The following is a 16,391-nucleotide window of genomic DNA, read 5'->3' as shown; positions in this document are numbered from 1 at the left end:
GGAGGGACAAGGGAAGTGGTAGAACTGGGGTTCAATCTTATGCCCTAAAACACACATCAAGCTTTTTTCACAGTAACACAAAATAAAATGCTGACTTTGGAAATAAGCAAAAGTCGGTGATGGTTTTGAAATTATCCATTTCATTGTGATGCCCTGAAAGCACTGCAGAAACACCTGAAACTCTCTTGAATCTCAGCAAGCAATTGGCACCTTGAGGCTATTAAAATATAGAGGAGGCAGAGCTAGCTGCAGTTTTTAACAAGACTCCTGGGTTTTCAAAAGTTCCTACATGACATTTGCTCAGGTCCTATTAAGCTTGAGATTGCACATTGGTTTGACTAGTATCACTTTAAGTAAAGACTAATTTTTACTTAAGCTATGCAATTTCATGGTAACAAATATGCTTTTCCTTTGAATTTGTTTGTTCAGACCCTATCTTGTGTCAAGAACTAGAGATCTATTCAGTCAAAACTAAATGTGTTGCAATGACAGCTATGTGAATCCAAACAAATCCAAGGAAAAATAGCACAGGGTGCATCCTGCAGTCAGAAACTTTTCCAGCCCTCAAGACAGGAGCAGGTTTTAGCTGTCTTCTCTTATTCACTTGAACCAGTAACTCATCCATCTGCCTCAGTCAGAAGTTTTTGGGTGTTTGTGGTTGGAGTCATTGCATTGATTCTGGCTTGATCAGTTAAAGTCAAGGTCAAAGGCCACATGAACTAATGTGGCACAATGACAGAAAGAAGGAAGCAGGTTTTCTTAGAAGGATGTACAGGGAGACACAAGGACTGACAACAAGGACTGACATTTTTAATATAATTTCAAAAGAAGAAATAAGCATCAACTATTACTGAGGAAATGCAATCAAACATATTGCAGTAACTACGAGAACACCGAAGTTGTTGAACTCTTAACCTGTTGCACTGTTGCTCTTTGACTGCCTTGCCAATGCTATGTAAGACTAAATAAAGTCTTCCAGATCATTCTTCCCTAAACACACTCAGGTCTTTGTGATAGTTCCAGATTAATATATTCGGTCCATTTAGAGCTGTTAGTATTCGTCAATTTTGCTTTCAGAGTCTGTAAAAGGAAGAAAAAAAGAGGTGACTATTTGAAAATACATTAGTAGGTTCCTTTTTATTAGTAGTCTTTTGTCCCTCTTGTTGTTATTTTTTTGTTTGTTTTGTTTTGTTTTTTGCCAGTCCTGGGCCTTGGACTCAGGGCTTGAGCACTGTCCCTGGCTTCTTTTTGCTCAAGGCTAGCCCTCTGCCATTTTAGCCACAGCGCCCCTTCTGGCCATTTTCTATATATGTGGTGCTGGGGAATTGGACCCAGGGCTCCATCTACACAAGGCAAGCACTCTTGCCACTAGTCCATATTCCCAGCCCTCTTTTGTGCCTCTTTCTTTGGTCAACCGGACTCTTGCATTCAGTCTGGCTCAATGGTCAGGAGAGCACACTGTGAGGTAGATTCTTTGGGGAAATAAAACATTACTTTCACTAGATATTTTCATCTGGAAAACTAATTCTGGCTTCTTCCTTAACCTTATGCCTTCTCTGTGTTCAGTCTTTGTAAACTCTTTTACTGTTCTGAGTGGTGTACACATCTATTATTTCAATGCAAAAATTCTAGTTCTTTATAGTCAGCCCTATTTCAAAGTCCAACAGATTGTATGCACATTCTCAAAATGGAAACCGCATTAGAACTTTTTATTGGACACTTAAGTAAAAATGTAAAGGCATGAGTGACTGTCCTGTTTGGTCACCCACAAAGCAATCTACATTCACCTTATTTTTTTTTCAAATTTTTATTATCAAACTGATGTACAGAGAGGTTACAGTTTCATATGTTAGGCATTGGATACATTTCTTGTACTGTTCGTTACCTAGTCCCTCATTCCTCCCTCCTCCCCCTTTTCCTTTCCCCCCATGAGGTATTGAGTTCACTTACACCAGTTTTGCAAGTATTGCTTTTGTAGTTGTCTTTTTTTACCCTGTGTCTCTCAATTTTGGTATTCCCTTTCAATTTCCTAGTTCTAATACCAGTATAGACGGTTTCCAATATACTCAGATAAGATTACAGAGATAGTGTATAACCACAGGAAGGTGATACAAGAATATCATCAATAGTAGAAGCTACAGATACACATGGGACGTTGAGAGTAGTTACAACTGTGATATAACAATTGTTTCCATAACATGGAGTTCATTTCATTTAGCATCATCTTATGTGATAATAAGGGTATAGCTATTGGGCTTTTGTGATCCTCTGCTGTGACTTGCCTAAACCTGTGCTAATTATTCCCAATAAGGGAGACCATAGAGTTCATGTTTCTTTGGGTCTGGCTCACTTCACTTAGTATAATTTTTTCCAAGTCCTGCCATTTCCTTACAAATGGGGCAATGTCATTCTTTCTGATAGAGGCATAAAATTCCATTGTATATATGTACCACATTTTCCTGATCCATTCGTCTACTGAGGGGCATCTGGGTTGGTTCCAGATTCTTGCTATGACAAATTGGGCTGCGATGAACATTGTTGTGCTGGTGGCTTTACTGTGATTTTGTTTGTGGTTTTTTTGGATAGATACCCAAAAGTGGGGTTGCTGGGTCATAGGGGAGTTCTATATTTAGCCTTCTGAGGAATCTTCATACTGCTTGCCAGAGTGGCTGAACCAGTTTACATTCCCACCAACAATGAAGTAGGGTTCCCTTTTGGCCACATCCCCTCCAACAATTGTTATTGTTAGTTTTCTTGATATATGACATTCTTACTGGGGTGAGATGGAATCTCAATGTTGTTTTGATTTGCATTTCTTTTATGGCCAGTGATGTAGAGCACTTTTTCATATGTCTCTTGGCCATTCTCATTTCCTCATCAGAGAAGTCTCTTTGTAAGTCTTTAGCCCACTTGATGAGGGGGCTATTGGTTCTTTGTGGTTTTGTTTTGGAGGATGGTAATTTTTTCAGTTCTGCATATATTTTAGATATGACGCCTTTGTTCATTGAATGGCCGATAAAGATCTTCTCCCCGTCTGTGGGCTTTCTGTTTATCTTGCGAGCTATGTCCTTTGCCTTGCAGAAGCTCTGCAATTTGATACAGTCCCATTTGTCCAACCTTTCTTAGATTTGTAGCCTTTCTGGATCTTTGTTAAGGAAGTTCCATCCTGTGCCAAGGAGCCCAAGTGTTTCTCCTACTCCTTCCTTTAGTGTTTTCAGGGTGTCTGTTTTGATTTTGAGGTCTTTAATCCATTTGGAATTGATTTTGGTGCAGGGTGATATATAAGGATCTAGTTTTAGTCTGTTGCATGTGTTGAACCAGTTTTGCCAGCACCATTTGTTAAAGAGGCTATCTTTCTTCCCAACTATTGTTTTATCAAAGATTAAGTAGGCATAGTTCTGTGGGTTCATTTCTGGGTCTTCAATTCTGTTCCATTGGTTTTCAAGCCTGTTCCAGTCATTGGCCTTATTTTTATAAAACACTAGGTCAACTCAAATACTTTGCTAATCTGGACTCTTATCTGTTTGTGTGATATCTGTGCTTTACCTAACCATGTATTCTGGGGCAAGGGTTAGATCCCACTGTGATAGCCTTGGTTATAGAAGTGGGAAGTTCCCAGAGATGGACAAGACAGGATGAATACCTGTGATATGCAGAGGAAGATGTGAAGAGAATTTTAGTAGAAGGAAACTTGGATTCTTCTGCTACCCAGGTCATTTATAGAAAAAGAAAATAAGAACATTCTGTCTTCCCTGTGCCATTTATGAGTCCTTGAACTGATGACTTGGTTGAGGTAGTGGGATGACTCATATCTGAAACTGCTGATTCACTGCAGAAGTAGAAACTTAAACATAGTTTTAAATAGTTAAACCCCATTGATTTTGATAGATATTCTCCTTTTCTACTATCTTGTTCTTTCCACTCTGAAGTTTCTCTCAATGCCTTGCTTTGTTAGGAACTGCGGGATATCAGGGCATGTTTTTCATAGAGGTGCAGTCTAAGACGTTGGCTGATCCATGATCCCATGAAGGCAAACAGATGCCCAAACAACATAATACAGCAACTCTTTACCATCCCCCACCTCTCATGGAGTTCTGGCATTACAATAGAAATCACTGGCACTTGATGTTTTCTTTCTTTTCCTTTGTTCCTTCCTTCCTTCCTTCCTTCCTTTCTTCCTTCCTTCCTTCCTTCCTTCCTCCTTCCCTCCCGCTTGCCCCCTCCCTCCCCCTCCCTTTTTTCCTCTCTTTTTTATAACTATCTTTATGTAGTTTTACAAAGGATCTGCCATATGAATATAATGCATCTTGATCTATGACAACCCCTTCAACATTCTTACACATCTGACAGTTTCCTTCTATGCACAGAGTCAGGTAAAGAAGTGTGGATAAATTGGAAACAGAGCAAATAATTACATTTATCTGTATTTTCTATAGGTAGATTTAGAAAATATAAAGCATCTCCATGAATATCTTTAAGTGTTTATTATATATTATTTGTTTTATAGTATTTACTATATATAGTAATATATAGTAGTATATGTAACTATATATAGCAACATATATATGTATGAGAGAGAGGAAAAAAAGAAGGAGGCAGAAGAGGAAGAGGAGGAAGAAGTAGAAGAAGAGGGAAGAGGAATCCCCTAATGTCTGAAGAGAATTCCAACTTGGGGCTGGGAATGTGGCTTAGTGGTAGAGTGCTTGCCTAACATGCATGAAGCCCTGGGTTCAATTCCTCAGTACCACATAAGCAGAAAAAGCTAGAAGTGGTGCTGTGGCTCAAGTGATGGAGCCCTAGCTTTGAGTTCAATCCCCAGGACTGGCAGAGAGAGAGAGAGAGAGAGAGAGAGAGAGAGAGGCTATTCCAACTTGGCTCATTTAGTCATCTCACCTGTCTTGTCTTCTGAGGAGGATTTTGTCTTACTCTATTGGTTATTTTGAGCTTTCTGAAGCCGTTTTCTACTTACAGAAAAGGAAAAGACAAAAAGCATAAACCAGGGCTGAGCAATACCATTTTGGGACTGAAGAGCCAGACTAAAGCCATTTTGAAGTCAGGTCCCACTTTACCACGCAAACCTGAGATAAGCAGGCCCTGTGAGCAAACCAAGGACAAGCTTATTAGGGCCCAGCCAGTCAAGAACTCTAACCGCCCCCAGAATGCCTCGAGCCCTGAGCCAATCAGATTTGTACCCGTGTCCTAATCTTGCTTGACCACCTGATTGCTGTAACTTTGTTTTTTGCCTTTATAAACTCTGTGAAATCGCAGCTCGGGGCTTCCTCCTAACCTCTGCTGCATCAGAGTGTAGGACAAGGCTTGAGCCGCAGCCCGCTTGAATAAAGCCTTGCCTTGCTTTTGCACTTCGGAACATCTGAGTCTTGGTGGTTTTCTTGGTGGTTGTTTCGCAACTTGGCATAACAGTTGGGGGCTCAACAGGGATAGCCCCAGAGACGCCCAAGACCCCAGACTCCAAAGGTAAGAAAACAGCACTGTTCTTTTGTCTTGTCCTGTCACTTGTCTGTTTGTCTGCTTTGCTTCCTCCTTGAGGATGGCTGTTCCGACTTGTATTTCTTGAAGGGGTTGTCGAAGCAGACGTGCTTGCAATCCTGGAGGGGCTGGGGGATGCCTCAGACCCTCCACCCTTGAAGGGGGACCCCTGGAACCCCGCCTTGTAGGGTGCAAATCGGTCCAGTTTCTGGCCGGCACTGACCAGGAGGGTCTTCTCACGGAGGCTCAACCCGCCCACCTTGAACTTGGGTCCATTCCTTCTGCACTCTTGCAGGAGGTTGTGGGCCAACTTGGGTCTACTCCTTCTGCACCCTTGCAGGAGGTTGTGGGCCAACTTGGGAGATCTCCAACTCGTAGCTTTTCTTTTTCTCAGGCCTGTGTGTGTTGGGGTCTGGCTGTACCTTTAAGGGGGCAGTCCTGAGAGGCCTGCCTCTTCTCCAGCCCTGGGGCTGCTTGGCTGTTAGCCACTCCTACCCCCTTCTGGGGTAGCAAACCAGCCCTGCCTTCTGCCTCGGCCACATGTGATATCATAATGGCGCCAGCCGAACCCAGGGGGAGGGGAACCCTATGGGACATGACATTAACCTTGGAGGAGGTCTTAGGGTGTCGCTCTTGGATGGGTAGCTTATTAGCCAATCACTATGCCTAGCTAGGCACTCCAAGTCCCTCCCCTTCCCACCGTCATTACTGCTATAAATGTATTTGCCCTTCCCTTTATTAAACGGAAATCCAAGAAGCTTTCCCCAAAGTAGCCCTCGTGTCTTGCGCCTTTGTTCTTAGTGAGTCAAAGGGGAGGAAGGGCGTCTTCGCGTTCACATATGGGTTCGAGGCTTTCACGTAACCCTCACTCCAGCATTACTACCTGCAGGTCAGGCAGCTCGTGCGTGAGGGTGAAAGGGGTTACACGGGAGATAGAAAGCCCGACATGTCTGTTTTCCTCCTTTTGTATTAATTGTTTTGTTTTTTGTAGCCTTTTGGACTGAACATCTGATCAGAGCTATGGGTAACTTTCTATGTTGGGAACCTCCATCTAGCCCCCTAGACTTGATCCTAGCTCACTGGATGGAGGTTAAGGAGATAGCTCAGAACCAAGGTGTGGCCCTTAAGAAGGAAAAGTGGATCACCCTGTGCAAGTCAGAATGGCCCACCTCTGAGGGAGCTAATTGGCCACCTGAGGGGAGCTTTGACATAGGTAAGATCAGGACTTTGCAATGCCTAATCTACACCTCTCGTTTGGGCCATCCAGATATGAGAGAAACCAAGAAGGAAGAGAAGAAATTGTACCCACCTGTCCTCCAGGGAGGAAACACGGAGGAGGAAATGTTTCCCCCTCCATACTCCCCACCCCAGTTAACTCTACAAGAGGAGGACTCTGAGGAAAATGTTTCAGCTGTGCCCTCCGCTCCGGAGGGTCCCGCCCAGTCAACTCGCCAGCGCCGGCAGCCCAGGACACGGACGTGTCAGCCCTGAGTCCTGACCCGCAGCCGCCAACAGGGGCGGACGCGGTGGGGGGGGGGGGGGGCGCAGCCCAATCCACCTGCAGGTGTCAGGGAGTGACCCCACTGCACAGCGCTGTTGTCTGTGTTGTTTGTGATTCTGACAGTCTCTTCTGTGTCAAACCTGCATAAGATGTACAGGCGACAGCTCACAATCAGTGTGTGTGTCCACAAAAAGAACTCTGGGGGACCCCCCACCCAGCCTTCTTCAGCAGAAAATTATTTGGTGTGCTAAAATGTTTTACTAAGACTATCAAGCCCTGGAAAATGAGGCTGGAGAATGCTAAAATCATTTGTTAAAAGCTTTGTCTTAAAAATTGGGTGTTGCAGGAGTAAGATTGACAAAAAAAATACCTATTGCCACTGGAAATGTATGGCCGATGTTTATTTTGCGTGCTTTAAGATCTTTTAAATATGTATGTGTGTGTGTGTGCAAGTGAGCGTGAACATGTTCAAGACTGTTAGTATGATGTAAAATTGAGTGAGTTTAAGTTTAAATTCAAATGGTCATCAAGTTTGGGCATTACCAAATGCTTTAAAGGATTATTGCATTGTTTTAAAGAGGAACTATAGTTTAAAAAATGTTTAAAAAAAAGAGCTAAGTGTCAGAAATTTGGATGTAAAGGTTTATCACTGTTTAAAAAAAATGCTTGGGTTTCTCAGTCAAACACCAATAGGAAAGGACAGGAAAAACCTGGGATGGGCCTGTGTGCCTATCCACAGGAGTGAGGGGTGATGTGGCAAAGGTGCAGCTTAGCCAGCCCACCTGGTGGCACAGGCCCTGGAGGGAATCCACGTGGTGGGACAGCCATAAGGGGGCATCCATTGATAGTGGAAGAGGACAAGCTGGCACCAAGACAGTTCATCAAGCTCTGAGGAGTAGGCTGGAGATAGGCCATTTGGTAGGACAGGCCAATGGAGGCCTTTCTTTTGTCTCTTTTGTTGTCAGGTGAACTTTGGAAACCTGGTGGTAAAAATGACTTGACTGGAATTTCTAAAACTGCCCCTTGAGAGGTACTAAGAATTGAAAAAGTTTTTTAAATGGTTAAAAAGTTTATTTATCTGATGTGATTTGATTCCTATGCTATTTTTGTAATTTGGATTTTAAAGGATATATATTAAACTAATGGGGATAGAAGTAAACTCTCATTAACTCTATGTATGTAGGAAGAAATAGCAAAATGGACTAACGTTTCTCACTAATTTATGGGAAAGCTAAATGGATAAGTATTTCTAATTTTGTAATTGTAATTCTTGCATTAAGGAAAAATTGTCATTTGCGTTCAAAGGTCTTCATGCCATGTGGTAACTGGGACTGAAAAAAAAAGTCTCTTTTAAAACAAGCAGCCCGGAGGCAAAGGGCGGCACCTGGTTTCAGAACGTCTGTAAGCTTCAGAGTTTTTCCAATGCAGCTAAAAGCTAAAGTGTTAGTGTTAAAGCAGAGGTTAGTAAAAAGGCTTTGGAAATCAAGAATACATTCATTTCTAGATAAAAAATTTGGAAGTAAAATTGTCCTAAATGATTATTGCAAAGTGAGAAAAGGAGAATTATGGCTACCAAAATGTTTAATTGCCATTCCAGTTTGTTTGTAGGTTTTTGGTAACAGTTTCCAGCAGGCTCACAGAGAAGGACAGATGATTCCTACAAGTTCATCAAGATCTAACATTGGCCCTTAACAAGTTCCAGGTAAGAGCATGCTTAAAACCTACTTCTGTGTGGACCACCTTGTTGCTTTCAATTGGAGTAAAGTGGCCTCTTGTAAGACTCATTGATATGAAATCTGCAGTTCAAAGCCAGCCCGGGCAGAGAAAGGTCCCTGTGAGAGTCTTCATCTCTAGTTGGCCAGCAGAAGTGCTGTGAACAGAGTTGTGAGTTGCTTTAAGGCTCAAAGTGGTAGGGTGCTAGTCTTGAGCTGGAGAGCTGAGGGACAGCACTCAGGCCCTGAGTTCAAGTCCAGTGAAAAGTCACTCCTGGGACAAAAGAGATGGAGCATCCAGAGGCAGTAAGCCACTGCTTGGCTGGTAGAGATGTTGTCAGATCCTAGAGTCACTCCTGTTCGGCCTTTCAAAAGTTAATCAAAGCTGGGAAGTCCTAGAAGAATAGTTCGTAAGCATGCCTTTCTAATGCCATGTCTGTCTACTGGGCAGGAACTTGCCAGTCATCTGTGATAGTGGGTAGTAAGGGTAAATTTGTCAAATGAGAGGATAGTTTAACGATCCCAACCCTCTGCATGTGCTCAAAGCCTTAACTGGCAGTGAATTTTGAGCTGGTACACCTGTTCAGGAAAGAAAGCTTGTAGACCTGAGATTGTGTCCTTATTCAGATCTGTTAAAGGCCTGCAAAGGTAATGTAGGCATTTTTTTAGGTCCCCAGCCAGTCAGGAAAAAGCTTTTACAAGCTAGAATGTTAAAAGGCACAAATTTGTAAACCTGAAGTCACCTATCTGGGCTTCATATTAAAAGAGGGCAAGCGTTGGTTGTCGGATGCACGTAAAGAGACTGTGCTAAAAATCCCTGTGCCTAAGTCAGCCAGACAGTCAGGGAGTTCCTGGGAACAGCAGGCTTTTGCTGGCTGTGGATACCTGGGTTGCTGAGATGGCCAAGCCTCTATATGAAGCCACCAAAAACCTCCCAGAGTTTCATTGGACTGAGCAGATGAAAAAAGCCTTTGAGGCAATCAAGAAAGCCTCATCCAGGGGCTGGGAATATGGCCGAGTGGCAAGAGTGTTCAATTCCCCAGCGCCACATATACGGAAAACGGCCAGAAGGGGCGCAGAGTGCAGAGTGCTAGCCTTGAGGGGGAAGAAGCCAGGGAGGGTGCTCAGACCCTGAGTCCAAGGCCCAGGACTGGCCAAAAAAAGAAAAAAGAAAAAAAAGAAAGCCTCATCTGGGCCCTATGGGAACCAGAAAAAATTGCCATTATGCACTGTCTGGGTCATCAAAAGGGAGCTGATTCAGTGACTAGAGGGAATAATGTGGCTGACCAGGCAGCCAAGGAAGCAGCCCTCCAGCCCAGAGTAGAAGTATTGACTCTAGTAGACCCAGGGCCACGAGCTTTGCCTCCTGTGCCCCAGTATTCCCAAGAAGACTTGGAGTGGATAAAGAAAATTCCCATGGCCCACAAACCCCTGGACAGAGAAGGAAACAATGACTGGTGGAAAACTTGTGAAGGGAAACTTATCTTGCCACAAGGGCTGGGTAAGGGGATCCTTAAGAGAATCCACTGAGCTTCTCACATGGGAACCTGAAGAATGCAGGACTTGCTTCGACACTCCAAAGAGAAAATTAGACAAGGAGATCAACTTATTGAAAATATTGTTAAAAATTGTAAGGCCTGTCAGCTCACCAACACCCCCAATCAACCAATTACTAAAGGAGCTCGCCTCCGTGGGGATAGGCCAGACGTGTATTGGGAAGTAGATTTCACAGAAATTAAACCTGGAAAATTTGGATACAAGTATTTGCTAGTTTTTGTAGACACCTTTTCAGGATGGGTTGAAGCCTATCCAACAAAGCATGAGACAGCGAATATAGTGGCTAAGAAGATCCTGGAAGAAATCCTACCCAGGTATGGCTTCCCATCCACCATTGGGTCGGACAACAGACTGGCCTTCGTCTCAAAAGTAAGTCAGGGAATAGCCGCTGCACTGGGGACGGATTGGAAATTGCATTGTGCTTATAGACCCCAGAGTTCAGGACAGGTAGAGAGAATGAATGGGACTCTAAAAGAGACCTTAACTAAATTGGCCTTAGAGAATGGCGCAGACTGGGTGTCACTCCTTCCTTTTGCTCTGCTTAGAGTAAGAAATTCTCCCTATCAGCTTGGCTTTACTCCTTTTGAAATAATGTATGGGTACCCCCGCCCATTATCCCTACCTTCAGACTGAATTGCTTGCTGATTTGGATGATACTGAATTTCTGTGTAAACTTGATTATTTGCAGCTCGCACACAAGAGTATGTGGCCCCAACTTAAGGCATTATATAATTCCACTTCTGTCCCTACCCCCCATTTATTCAGACTAGGGGACTGGGTGTTCGTCTGGAGGCATAACCCCAAATCCTTAGAACCATGGTGGAAGGGACCCTACGTGGTGCTACTGACTACTCCCACCGCCCTCAAGGTAGATGGCATCACTACTTGAGTCCATTGGTCCCACGCCAGGCTAGCTGACCCCTTTGCCCTGGATGAAGACTACCATGGTGGAACATGGGAGGTCTCCAAGCACCCGATTCAGCCACTTTGCCTTCGCCTCAAGAAAAGAAAGTTAGACTGAATATTGTTATAATTTTCATTTTGCCTTCTTTTCTTGCTACCCCGGCTGATGTTGATGCTATTTTAGCAGCTCACTCCAAAGTGGGGTGACCCCTTATTTTAGCAACTAAGGAAGCCCCCTTAGGAACTTGGTGCCAGACTTGGTAGTAGACTTATGTGATCTGGCCACAGGCAACTGGGATGTGCCAGATCACTCGAACCCAAACCTGAACGAGCAGGAGTCCTGTAAAGTCCCATGCAAGCAAGAAGGCATTGGTAGTTTTGGGCTTGCTCAGGAATACGGATATAGCCACCCGACCCTTAGAGCACAGCTGAGAAGTTTACCATTCTATGTATTATTTTGTTGCTGACATTTGGACCCTAAACCCTATACAGCTAATGGTAAAAGGCTACACTGCTGTAGCTCAAAAAGAAGTCTGTATAGCTGAAAGTTAATTTCCAGTTTGAAGTAATCTTGCAGTCCATTGGTAAAGTAGACTAAGATTATAGGTTCCTGGCTAGATAAAGTCAACCCCCCTCAGTCAGCCTGAAGAAGCTACAGAAGATGGATGATCTTCACCCATCAGCCCCCCTTTAAAACCAAGGGACCAGAGTTGTTTTTTGTTACTACTTTGGGCCCTATTGGCCCATGCCTTATCTCTATATCATCCCCTAGACATGCAAGCCATTGAAATGGACAGAAGGGAGCCATGATTGGCTCCCAAGGTTCCAAAGAGAAAAGGGGGAAAATGAAGAGCCAGACTAAAGTCATTTTGAAGTCAGGCCCCACTTTACCATGCAAACCTGAGATGAGCAGGCCCTGTGAGCAAACCCAGGACAAGCTTATTAGGGCCCAGCTGGTCAAGAACTCTAAGGACTGGGAATGCTTAACTCTAACCGCCTCCAGAATGCCTCGAGCCCTGAGCCAATCAGATTTGCACCCGTGTCCTAATCTTGCTTGAACACCTGATTGCTGTAACTTTGTTTTTTGCCTTTATAAGCTCTGTGAAATCGCAGCTCGGGGCTTCCTCCTAACCTCCGCTGTGTTGGAGTATAGGACGAGGCTCGAGCTGCGGCCCACTTGAATAAAGCTTTGCCTTGCTTTTGCATTTCGAAACGTCTGAGTCTCGGTGGTCTTCTTGGTGGTCGTTTTGCGACTTGGCATAACAGGACAAGTTTGAATGGGACAAACTTTCAGTTTCATATACAAAAGAGGGGGTATTTTTTTTTTTTTTTTGCCAGTCCTGGGCCTTGGACTCAGGGCCTGAGCACTGTCCCTGGCTTCTTCTTGCTCAAGGCTAGCACTCTGCCACTTGAGTCACAGCGCCACTTCTGGCCATTTTCTGTATATGTGGTGCTGGGGAATCGAACCCAGGGCTTCAAGTATACGAGGCAAGCGCTCTTGCCACTAGGCCACATCCCCAGCCCCAAGAGGGGGTATTTTTTATTCCTCTTCCAAAGTGCTTGTAGAGTGTAAGAAAAGAAACATTGACTTAAACATTACTTTGGCTGCTAAGTTCTTCAGATCACCGCCTCTTAAGCTGACCCACACGGGCCAAGTGAGCCATGGCCACGTGTCCTTCAGAGAGCTCCATTAGGGTGCCATTGACTTACCGTCTGAAAAATTTTGTTCTTTTTCTTCATCTGTGAGATCATAGTATATGCTTTCTTTAGTATCTGAAACTAAAGTTGAGGAAAATGTGTTGGGTTAGAATATAACCAACCATCTGTGACACATTGTAAGTCAGTATTTTTTTTCAAATATAGGGTCTTTGTGCAGATTCATCAGTAAAAAAACACAGTCTCAGGACAGGCTTTAATGTTCACGTGAATCAAGCAAAAAAGTACAAGAATACCATTTTACAATCTCTTCTTGTCAATAATTAATAAAAATGTGTTTCTTTTGCTTTGTACTCATCAAATGACATGTTTTTTTTTTTCTTTTTTCTTTTGGCCAGTCCTGGGGCTTGGACTCAGGGCCTGAGCACTTTCCCTGGCTTCTTTTTGCTCAAGGCTAGCACTCTGCCACTTGAGCCCAGCACCACTTCTGGCTGTTTTCTATATATGTGGTGCTGGGGAATTGAACCCAGGGCCTCATGTATACAAGGCAAGCACTCTTGCCACTAGGCCATATCCCTAGCCCCTATCAAATGACATATTTAATTGAAACTTTTGAACAACTACTTAAGATAATTAAAAAAATCTTTTTTATTTGCCTTTTTCTTTCTATTCTATTCTCACTCTAGTCCAATGGTAAAATGTTAGTGACTAACGATCTCATTAACCACACACACACACACACACACATACACACGACATACATATGTATATATATACACCCCTACACACATAAATTCACACTCACATATGGTTAATATCTGCCTGCCTGTCCCTCTTTCTCCTCTTTCCCCTTTGCCCTCCCTTTTTCTTTCCCTCCCTCCTATCTCCCTCCCTGTCCTTCCCTTTTTCCTTTTCTTCCCTTCCTGCCTCTTCCTTCCCTCTTCCCTCCTTTACCCTCCCCTTTCTCTCTTCTCCCCTTTATCTTCCTTCCTTCCTCCCTCCCTTCCTCCTTCCTTCTCTCCCTCCCTCCTTCCTTCCCTTCCCCTCTCCTCTTTCTCTCCCTCCCTCCCTTCCCCTTTCTCTTCTCGCTCTTCTCTCTCTCCTCTCTCCCTCTCTCCCTCTCTCCCTCTCTCTCTCTCTCTCCCCCATACCAAGGATGGAACTCAGGGATTTGTCCCGCTTTTGCTCTATCACCAGAGCCAAGCCTTCACCCCAGCCTTTTGCTAGTTATTTCAGAGATGGAGTCTCATGCATCTTTTCTGCCTAGACTGACTTCAAATTGAGATCCTTGGGATCTCAGTCTCCTGAGTAGCTAGGATTACAGGCAGGCATGAGCCACTGGTGCTTAGCCTTTATATTTGATTTTAAGATTCATCTGACAAGCAGGAACCACTTCTACCAGCTGAAACCAGTGTCATAGTCTGATTTTTTCTGACATTTTCTACTACTTAGACACCTAGAGACATGGTGTTGCTGACTGAACCTCTGAATAGAGATCTGCTAGAGCAGGAGCTAAGTCGACAGTGCTCTTTTGGACAGTAATTTGAGCTGAGAAATAGTCCTCTTTCAGAGGCAAAGACAATCTTCTCAGTGCAATCCTGACCCCATCTATTTCCTGTTTTGTCCCATCATCCCACTGGCCATATTGATTCCCAACCAGGCAAACCACACACTGTAACTCAGATCTTACTGTCTTCTGAAAGCAATTTTTAATGCCCCAGGCTTATATTTCTGGAAATGCCTTGATTACCTCAAGTGCCTCCTCCTCCATGTTTTTGCCTCTGAAAAGCCTTTCACCACCTTCCTCCACCTTGCCATACCCTTGCCCTTCCTTTTCTCTGAATCACATAAGTGGTTCCTGCTCATCTTTCTAGAATAAGGTCTCATGTCAACTCTTCTGGAAAGTCTTTCCTAACCCACTCAGTCTATGGCAGGAGACTCCTATATGCTCCTCTTATACCCTGAGCCTATGTCCTTTCCTTCCACTTTCCTTCCCTCCCTCCTTCCCTCGTCCCCTCCTTTCTTTCCTTCCTTCTTTTCTTCTCTTTCCCTCTCCTTTTTTACATAGTATTTTTATTTTTAGATGAGTTTTTACTATATTTTCATGCATGTCTACAATATAATTTGATCATATTTGCCCCAACATTTCCTCTCTGCACTGACTCTGCCTGTAAATGGTCCTTCAATTTTGTTTATGTCCTTTTAGATTCTGCACACATTTTCATACACAGTATTTGTCTTTCTGAGTCTAACTTGTTTTGATGAACACAAATCATCTCCTATTTTACTTATTTCATTGCAAACAACATAATTAATTTCTTTGCTGTGCATATATTATACACATTTTTCTTATCCACTCATCTATTGGTAGACATCTAGGCAGATTCCATAATTTGGCTATTGAAAATACTGTGACAATAAACTATCTCTACACTCACAGTCCTTTGTACACCCTGGGCCTCTTTCTTTGATAGTACTTCCTTTTTGATAGAGTCTGAATGTTTGTGCCCTACCCCCACTCCAATTTAAATGTTGAAACTTCAATGCCAGTGTGATTCTATGTCACTTCATTGTTAGTCTGTTGGGAGGTGATCAGGTCATGAGGGAGGGACCCTTCTGAATGGGATTACTCCCTTATAAAACAGGCTCAAGGGAATGTGTTTGTCCTTTCTCACTGCATGAGGACATTATGAGAAGATGCCATCTATGAACAAGGAAACAGGCCTTGACAGCCCACTGAATCTGCTAATGCCTTTATTTGGGACTGTCTAGCCCCTTAAACATTGAGAAATAATTTTCAGTTGTTTATAAGTCTCTTCAGTTATGGTATTTTGCTATGGTAGCCCAAACAAATTAAGATATCTCTGTAGTGTAATTTTTTTCTTTGCTTTACTATATCAAATGCTAAATTTTAAGTACTTTCAAGAGTAGAAGCCTTGGTTGGCTTAATTTTAAATATCCTTAGCACTTAATAAGTCTTCCTTCCTTCTTTCCTTTCCTCCCTTTCTCCCTTATTTCTTCCCTCTCTCCCTCCATTCCTTCTTTGACTGAGCAAATGCATATAACATGAAACTTATCCTGTTAAAATATATAAAGATACAATACAAGGTTGCCAACTATGTGAAAATTGTTCTATAGTAAATTTTTAGAATCTTTTCATCTTGAATGACTGAGCCAATAACGTTTCTGAATAAATGGCCATTTGTTTTTAACCAACCTTTATTCATGAGTCATTTTTGAAATCTGATTTAATTTTCCTCTTCATACCTTAAAGGGATATTTCCTGTAAGTTTTTAGATTATGAATTATGTGCTTTCCCTCATTTTGATCTGGCTTTGTATGTCTTGGCATTTCAGATTCTTGGCTCTTTTCCTTTCAACAATTTATGTAGCCTTCACTTCCTTAATGTCTCTCTGTATTCTCACATCAACCACGAGACAGAGGACTCTAAATGCATATCTGGCAATTTAATCTAAATATTTAATTAAAATTTAGAGTTAGCTGTTATAAAAAAAAGACAATTTCTTCCCTTGAGTGTACCTTGTCTTGTAAGCTGATTTGGTCTTTCTATTTGT

At 43.0% G+C, this 16,391-nt stretch overlaps 1 long non-coding RNA gene across 1 annotated transcript; it reads right to left on the bottom strand.

The window, feature by feature from the left end:
• Positions 1-937: 937 nt before the first annotated feature.
• Positions 938-16,391, bottom strand: LOC125349929. The gene is made up of 3 exons (XR_007210656.1): positions 16,357-16,391; positions 12,871-12,939; positions 938-1,080 (listed from the first exon to the last, which is right to left on the bottom strand). It is a non-coding gene; the product is annotated as an uncharacterized LOC125349929 (long non-coding RNA).

The sequence above is a fragment of the Perognathus longimembris genome, chromosome 4 (genome assembly GCF_023159225.1).
Source record: "Perognathus longimembris pacificus isolate PPM17 chromosome 4, ASM2315922v1, whole genome shotgun sequence".
NCBI classification, from domain to species: Eukaryota; Metazoa; Chordata; class Mammalia; order Rodentia; family Heteromyidae; genus Perognathus; species Perognathus longimembris.
Note: the sequence above shows the minus strand (reverse complement) of the source record. Positions and strands in the feature narration are given on the sequence as shown.